General features: G+C 40.7%; 1 pseudogene; it reads right to left on the bottom strand.

Moving 5' to 3' along the window:
- Positions 1–5,147: 5,147 nt before the first annotated feature.
- LOC110222263 (very-long-chain (3R)-3-hydroxyacyl-CoA dehydratase 3 pseudogene) lies at positions 5,148–5,835 on the bottom strand (annotated as a pseudogene).
- Positions 5,836–9,097: the final 3,262 nt, after the last annotated feature.

Below are 9,097 nucleotides of genomic sequence, written 5' to 3' on the forward strand. Positions count from 1 at the left end.
ACAAGGGAAGAAAAATTCATTAACAAGGTGAAATGTCCCGCAGGCTAATTGCCTTAATGAAGAAAACTTACCCTTCATTTCATTTTATCTAGACACACTTTCTGCCCCTATAGGAACATTTTGGAATCTTGCCTTTCTCTAGAATACATTTCTCCTTGCAAGACCTCAAAGCCCCATAGCACTGGAAATGAACTCTGTGAGAAATATGATAATAAAAATTGAGAGCTGTGGTTTAGGGAGTTTGCTTTAGGCTTGGCAGCCAGAAGTTCCTGGTTCCCATTGTTTTATCCCGGACCCAGTGGAGATCAATTTACTTTTCTTTACCTTTTTTCCCCCTCATCTATAAAATGAAGATAATAATGGTCTCTGAGAAGTCAAATGGGAATTATCTGGTTTACTTAGGTCATCATTTGTTTGTTTTTCAGCAATCTCTGCATTCAAAGACATAACAGACTCTCAGACTTAGAAGACACCTCAGAGGCCATATAGTGCAACTTATTCCTGTAAAAAAAAATTTCTTTTATGACATCCCTAAAAACTGGCTCCCCAGCAGCTGCTTGAAGACACCCAGTGAAGGGGAGACCACCACCTCATTCTATTAACAGATGATGCTTAGGGTTAGGACATTTTTCTGTTCACCATCTGCCCCCTAATTCTGCTCTAAGAGTCAAGCAAAATAAGTCTAATCTCTCTTCCATATGAATAGCCCTTCAAATACTTGAAGACAGTCCCCTGCCCCACCTGCCACCACTAATCTTCTCTTCTCCAAGCTAAATAACCCTATTCCTCAAACCTATCCTCATATGGCATGCTAACCAACCTTTCACCATCCTGGTTGCCCCATACAGAATACACATTCAAGCTTGTCAGTGTTCTTCATAACATGTGGCACTAGAAATGATAGAGCTTTCAAAAATTTCATTATTTTAAAACTAAACACCTTTACATACTGCCATTTTGCAACCACAGAATTCTTAATGCAAAAAGATGTTTAAAAAAATCTGAAAAATTATGGAAACACTAAAAGACAGGTTTGGAGTGGTTGCTTTTTCTAAGTTTTGTTATCTGAAAAAATGAATAAATAAGATTTTACCAATCTACTAATAACATTCAATTATGAAACATTGCGAACAAGCCAGGAAATTCCTTCCTTCCTCCTTTCCTTCCTTCCTCCCTCCCTTCCTTCCCCTTTCCTTTCTTCCTTCTTTCCTTCTCTCTTACTTTTCCCCTCCCTCCTTCCCTCTCTTCCTTTCTCCCTTCCTTCCTTCCCTCCATCCCTCCCTCCTTCTTTCCTTCCTCCCTCTCTCTTCACTTCAAGGAGTAAAGCAAATGCTTTTGCCAGTCTTATTCAACCTCAATAATATTAGAGTAATCCCGGGTTATATAATATGCCCAAATTGGATTTGGGTAAGGTGATTCTGACATGATCACAACCACATAACTTCAGAGAAAAGTAAAATGATTTTAAATGAACTGTAGTTAATTAAGCCCTTTGTTTTTCCCCTTCGCCTTTTGGCCAGTGGGTCACCGTGTACTGCAGTGCCTTTTCCTCTTTTCACTTTGTTGCCCATTGGTTTGGGGTTTTGTTCTCATCTTCTTTTATATCCTTCTCTCTCCGTCTCAGCACAGACTGTTGCTGCTGCCGCTGCAGCCCCACCACCGCCTTCACCATCCCCACCTCTCATCAGAGAGAGGGACCAAAATGTCAAAAGATACTTTGGCTGCGTCTCACAAAGGTGCAGCTCGTATCTGAAAGAGGATACATGTGATGGGGGGGGGGCCCACAATACTACAAAAATAAAGCCGTGAGTTGGGGTGGGGGGTAGAGAAGGGGAAGGAGTTCCGAATAGATGTGGCAACAGCAGGAGCCACTGTGGGGGTGGAGTAGAGAGGGTCCCACTGCAGCAACCATCAATTATATGGGCTGGTTTTGTTTTGTTTTGTGAGGGCTGAACTGAAGCTCAGCTGATGAGGGAGGGGGGGTGAATAAGGGATTTTACCCAAACCAGTGACTCTGAAAGGAGATCTTGAGCTCAGTTGAGGGGGCTGAGGGAGTACGAGCTAGAAAAAGGAATCTTTGGGGCTATGAGAAGGAAGGGGGGCAGTTGGGGGGGCATTGCAACGATTGACAGAGGGGTAGGGAAAAGGAGGAGAATAGCACAATAATGGGAAAAAAGAGGCCAGGCTGTGGAGCTCTCATTTCTAACAATGATTCCCATGTGGTTCCCTTTATCTCAGCCATTCAGGAGTCAATAGAGGGAGCTTTTTTATTTTCAACTCTAAGTATACAACCAATCTCCCCCTCCCACCCTTGCCCCCACCACACATGCACGCACACACACACACACACACACACATACATACATATATACCTTAAAACTAGAGATAGAGAGTAAAAAATTTAAAACTTCAGGAGGGCTGTTGCCTTAGAATTTACTGTAAGTAAACATAAAGTTTACTTAACTTTAACTCTGGCTGACAGAATTGTACTCATGGATGGGAAGGGTCATCCACTTCATTGTCACATATCAACACTCATTTCTCCTGCCTCCCCTCCCCAAAGCATATGAACACTTGTCCTCTAATCCCCCCTTCCTCTATCATGCCCCCACGCCCCACCTCTATTCTTCGGTGGATACTTCCTACAGTCATGAGAGGTTGCAGAGGGAAGGGGGCACTTGACTGGATTTAGAAAGACGTTAGTCACACTTGCTGCTTGCAACCTCTACTGTAGGTAAAGCAGAGGTCAATGATCTTGTTAAAGTTCACCAGGATGAAGTGGTTTTCAGCAAGAGGAGCAAAGTCACAGTGTTGGAAGAGGCCAAACCTAAGCTTCTGGCTATTAGTTTGATAAAGAGCAGCTAGGTAGCCCAGTGGATAAAGTGCTGGGCCTGGAGTCAGGAAGACTCCTCTTCCTGAGTTCAAATCTGGCTTCAGACGCTTATTAGCTGTGTGACCCTGGGCAAGTCACTTAACCCTGTGTGCCTCAGGTTCCCCCTCTGTCAAACGAGTGGGAGAAGAAAACAGCAAACCACTCCAGTATCTTTGCAAAGAAACCCCAAATGGGCTCTTGAAGAGTAGGACACTACTGAAAACAGTGACTGAACAAAAATTAGTTTGATATAGGGAAAGAGAACAGGCATATGTGAAGTGCCTACTTCATATGCATATGCCAGGCATCATGTTAAGTGCTTTACAAATGTTATCCCATTTGAGATAACATAAAGTATGGGCCAAGGAAGGAAGATATTGCAAAAATAAAAACTGTAATAGATGTCTTCTCTAACATCCTAATTCACATATTCACAAATGATCCAATCATAGGCTCATAGAGATAAAGAGGAAAGGGACCTCTGAGGTCATGTAGTCCAACCCCTTCTTTCTGCAGATGAGAAACTGAGGTCCATAGAAACTAAGCCCTTGACTGAGGTCACATAGCTAGGAAGCATCTGGCATGGAATCGGAGCCCAGTTCTTCCTGACTCCTAGTGCATCAGTCTTTCCCTTATTCCATGCCGCCTCATTATCTGGATCTGGAATAAAAAAGTCCCAGAGCCCCAGAATTGAAGGGCCTGATACAGAATACTTAGATTATTTTCTTTCACTATTGATCTTGAAAACATCCTACTTTGATTAAGATATTCCTTCCTCAGTGGGATCATGGTTAACATTGGTCAAGAAAAAGTACCCAGGATAAGGATAGGAACAGAGAAGACCCTTAATGAATATTTGCATATTGATTATTTAATTAAACCAGACACATTGTGCTGAGATGAAGGAGAAAACACTATGACCTTAAAGAAAGTTGCTAAATAAAAGAAGAGGGAAGGAGGAACTTGATGGCCTCTGAAGTCTTCACCAGCACCAGAGCTATGAATCTATGTAATCAATAAGTCAATCAACAAGCATTTAAGTGGCCACTGTGTGCCAGGTACTCTGCAAGATAATTTTCAGTTCTAGCTGGGGTAGGGTAAAAGGTAAATAAAAGGATTTTGAAACAAAAGGAAAAGATCTTTTCCCATTGCTGAGAAATGGGAACTTGGAGTGACTAAACCACATTGTAATTAGTTGCATAATGATATTTGTTGCAGAATAACAAAACCCTGATGTTTTGACATGGCACTATGAAGACTATGTCAGAGGGTCGTGTGAACTGTTTTGTCCAGAAAGAATAAAGCATCTAGGACTGGAAGAGCTTTACCAAGGTCACTTAGGCCAACGGTCCGAATTAACAATTCAGGCACTTCAGATGCCAGTCTGAAATTTTGTCTGGTGCCGCTCATGAGAAGTTTACTGTGGTACTCTCCATTGCCCTCCACTGTGATAGAGAGACTGAATGAGCCAATGGTTTAAGTGCTGACTGGAAGGAGTAATGGTGATTCCTGCTTCTGGAGCTGCTACTATTCATGACCTTACCCGAGATGCTTTATCTCTGTACGTTTTAGTGATTAATCTGTGGGAAGAATTCAGCTTTACGAATGCAAAATGTTATCAGAAATAGGAGGAAAGTAGCATTCTACGCTGTAATGCTGAGTTATTAATATAAGTCTCTTTCCTTTCCTGGCACTTTCCATGGGCGAAGTGCTGGCTAGAGGAAAACCCAAAGCATCAAATTAAGACAGGGTGGCTGAGCCTAAATTGATCATCAAAGGATCAACCATGTGATAACTCAACAAGTAACCTATGGGATTTGTGCTTCTTTTGGTCTCTGAGCCTCATCACGATAGTTTCCTGTAAGAGAGCACCATCTTACCGTTCCTTATGAGCCGTTGTTAAAAATGAGAAATCTCAACTAAGAAAATGGTTCTGCTTTTAAGTGCTCAGTAAATGTAGTTGGCTGGCTGCTGGAAACAGGGATTTGGGTAAATCTGCTATCACTACCTATATAGTATATGCAGGAATTATGGATTGGTTTTAGGATGGGGAAAATTAGATGGCCAACTTAGTTGGTTGAACGTGAGAGTTACTGGTCATGCATATTCTACAGTGAAGTGATATAATAAGTAGAGGAATTCTACTTGGTGCTGTAGAATCACCTAAAATTAAAATTATTAAACTTCAGAAAAGCCTTCATATCAGCATACTAGATAAAACCATTAAGAACTGGAGATTATAATTAATCTGGTAAGAAGCCATTTGCTGCTCAGCTTAGTTGGTTTTTCTCTTTTTGGGTCCATAGAGCCACCTTCATTATTTATAAAAGTGATGGAAATTTAAAAACAGTTCTAAAATATTATTATGAGACAGATTTGAAGAAAGAATGAAAATTTGGCAGTGATGTTCAATGGACATGACAACCTAAAGCTGAATCTCCCCATTGCACTAAATAGTGGAATTGATGAGTAAGACAGCTTCTGCCAAACATCCCACAGAATAGAAAGGAATCCAGATGGGATATCAGATCCATGTGAGTAATTTCCATTCTACGTCAATGAAGGCAAGCGTATAGAATGGATATCTGAATATTTCAGTTGTGCTCCATAAAGAAAATGCAAAGAAAACCACAACTTCGCTTTGCATTTCTTCCAAGTTGCCAATGATGACAAATCAAAGGACATTTCTCCCAAAGAGCCGGATCAAAGTGGGAATCACTGACAATTGAGTGACTCTAAGTAAGGCATTGATATCAACCATGGTGCGGAATGTGTCATAGAAAGAATCTTTTCCTAAGATAAACAGCCACACTGTCATGTTGACAGAGATCCAGGAGAATCCTTAGAACTGAACCAGATTATATATAAACAAGTATCCTCTCTTCAGGTTGATGAGTCATTTGGAACTCTAGACTCCATCCTGATTTTGTTTATTGTTCTTCCTCCTTGGCTTTGAGTTCCATTTCTGCATCAGACTCATCCAGCCAATATCAAAATCAGGGGCCAAAAAAGAGTGAGCATTTTTCTTGTTTGTTAGGTCTCTCCTATCAATGATTTTCTTCTGCACTATGATGTTCACCTGCCTTTGAGTCAGGTTGTGAGCCAGCTGAGGCATCACAGGTTCTAGGAATTCCAGGTAAAATCCTCCTTTGGCAGCATGGCACACCATTTTATAATGTCTTCTTTGATATTTCCAAAGATACATGATTTCATTGTTCTGGGCTCTCTCTCCTCTCCATCAACACAGGTCACAACCCCTTCAGATATTAGCAGACATTCTTCATGAGTTGATGTAACAAAAAAAAAATCATTACCTGGTGGTCATCCTTTTGGAGAAGAAACTCTAGGAATGTAGTTTAGGCTAACCCTCAAGTATCAGACACATGTTTGTGGCCAGGCCCCTTTGGGAAAGACCTGAGAGAGATCATGGTGCTTTGAAAGAGCTTTGAAAAAACCAGGGTCAGGAGCCAAGATGGCAGAGTACAGGCCAAGACCCAGCTGAGCTCTCCCAACATTTACCTCCAAACAACTTTAAAATAATGCCTCAACTCAAATTTTGGAGCAGAAGAGCCAATAAAAAGTCAGAAAAAGATGTTTTTCCAGCCTAAGGCAATTTAGAAGGTCCATAGGAGAAATTTATAACACCAGGGTGGGTGCATGCCTAGGGCATGGTAAGAACACCAACAGTGGGCCTTGGAGGCAGCTGTGACAGCAGCAGGAGCAGCTTTGGGAGCTCTTAGCTCAGAGTTGGTAAGGGGGCCAGACCACTAGTCAGAAAGAGATTACAGGGAGCCCTTTGCTAGCACTGGGTACTGCTAGGACTGTTTGGCAACTCTGTTGCCTATGAGCCTTTCCAGTATGTGGTTCCAGGACAGAGGGAAGTGCTTCTGATAGGTCACAAGGGAGTAGGGGCCTAGCACAGGTCCCAGGCCAAAAGAAGCACTGGTACTTGCAGCTACAGAGGAGCATAGGCCCTTCATGGGTAAAGATCAGAGCACAGCCCAGGAGAGTGGTGTCCACTCCTTTCCCAGTCTAATACTACCTTGGAAGCTCTGAAAACTTGTAGACCCCCAGAACTAGCTCTGAATACAGCAGCAAAAAAAACCCTGAAGTTTGACACAATGCCTCCCCACCTCCAGGTGAGTTTAACTTTAACTTCAAAGTGAAGAAATAGGCTGTAAAAATGAGCAAACAACAACACCAAAAAAGAACTTGACCGAAAAAAGCTTCTATGGTGGCAGGGAAGATCAATACATGAACTCAGAAGAAGACAACAATGTGAAAATAGTTACAAGAAAAGCCACAAAGAAAAATGCTAATTGGACCTAAGGTCAGCAAGAATCCCTAGAAGAGTTAAAAACGAGATAAGATTAGTAGAGGCAAAATTGGGAAAAGAAATGAGTGTGATGCCAAAAATTTTTGAGAAGAGAACTAACAGCTTGGTAAAAGAGGCACAAAAAAACACTGAAGAAAATATTACCTTAAAAAACAGAGTTGGCCTAATGGTAAAAGAGGCACAAAAATTTGCTGAAGAAAAGAACTCTTTTAAAAGCAGAAGAGGTCAAGTGGAAAAGAAGGTGCAAAAGCTCACTGAAGAAAATAATTCCTTAAAAATTGGAATTGGACAAGTGGAAGCCAATGACTCTATGAGACTTCAAGAAACAATCAAAGTCAAAAGAATGAAAAAAGTAGAAAAATGTGAAATATTTCATTGAAAAAATAACTGACCTGGAAAATAGATCAAGAAGAGATCATTTAATATTTATTGGATTACCTGAAAACCACAATCAAGAAAAAGAGCATAGACATCATATTTCAAGAAATTATCAAGGAAAACTGCCCCAATATCCTAATCCAGAAGATAAAAAAAAGAAATTGAAAGACCCACTGATCACCTCCTGAAAGGGATCCCCAAATGAAAACTCCCAGGAATATTATAGCCAAATTCCAGAGTTCCCAGGCCAAGGAGAAAATAGTGCAATCAGGCAGAAAGAAACAATTCAAATATTGTAGAACCGCAGTCAGGGTCACACGAGATTTAGCAGCTTCCAGATTAAAAGATCAGAGGACCTAGAATATGACAATCTAGAGGCAAAGGAGTTAGGATGACACCAAGAATAATCTGCCCAGAAAAACTGAGTATAATCCTTCAGAAGCAAAATAGAAATTAATGAAATTAATAAAATAGAATATTTCAAACATTCCTGATGAAAAGACCAAAGCTGAATAGAAAATTTGACATTCAAAGAGAAGAGAAACATAAAAAGGTAAACATGAAAGGGTAATCATAAGAGACTTAATGGAATTAAACTGTTTACGTTCCCGTATGGGAAGATGATACATGTAAGTCCTCAGATCTTTATCATTATTAGGGCACTTAGAAGGAGTCTGCATAGACAGAGGGCATGGATGGGAGTTGATTTTGTTTGAATGATCTCCAAAAAAAGAATGTAGGTTGAGAAAGAGGGATTCACTAGAAGAAGGTGGAAAGGAGAGGTAGAATGTGACAAATTGTCTCACGTAAAGGAAGTGCACAAGGAAAAAGCAGTGATGTAAATCAGTAATAATAAGAGAAATGCAAATTATAATAACTCTGAGGTTTCACCTCACAGCCTACAAATTGGCAAAAAATGGCAAAAGAAACCCAGTAATAATCAATGTCGGAAGGGGTGTGAAATGTTAGGCACACTAACATATTGTTGGTAGAACTGTGAAATGGTATAACCATTTTGGAAAGCAATTTAGAATTATGCAGATGAAGTAACTAAAATGTTTATACCCTTTGAACCAGAGATTAGAGTCTTACTGGCCTTATATACCAAGGAAGCCACTGACATAGAAAGTCCCCATGTATTCCAGCTAGGTGACAGCTAGGTGGCACAATGGATAGAGTGCCAGGTCTGAAGTCAGGAAAACCCATCTTCCTGAGTTCAAATCTGGTCTCAGATACTTGCTAGCTGTGTGACCCTGGGCAAGTCACTTAACACTGCCTCAGTTTCCTCATCTGTAAAATGAGCCGGAGAAAGAAATGGCAAACTACTCCAGTATCTTTGCCAAAAAAAAAAAAAAATCAAATTGGACACGACTGAAGGGACTGAACAACAACGAATGATGATTAATACAGTGATCAAAGACTATTCCAAAAGATGCATGATGAAAAAAATGCTATCCACTTCCAAAGAGAGAACTGACGAATTCTGAGTGTAAATTGAAGACTAATTTTCT

This window comes from Phascolarctos cinereus, unplaced genomic scaffold (genome assembly GCF_003287225.1).
Source record: "Phascolarctos cinereus isolate Bilbo 61053 unplaced genomic scaffold, phaCin_HiC Scaffold_726;HRSCAF=1367, whole genome shotgun sequence".
Lineage (NCBI taxonomy): Eukaryota > Metazoa > Chordata > Mammalia > Diprotodontia > Phascolarctidae > Phascolarctos > Phascolarctos cinereus.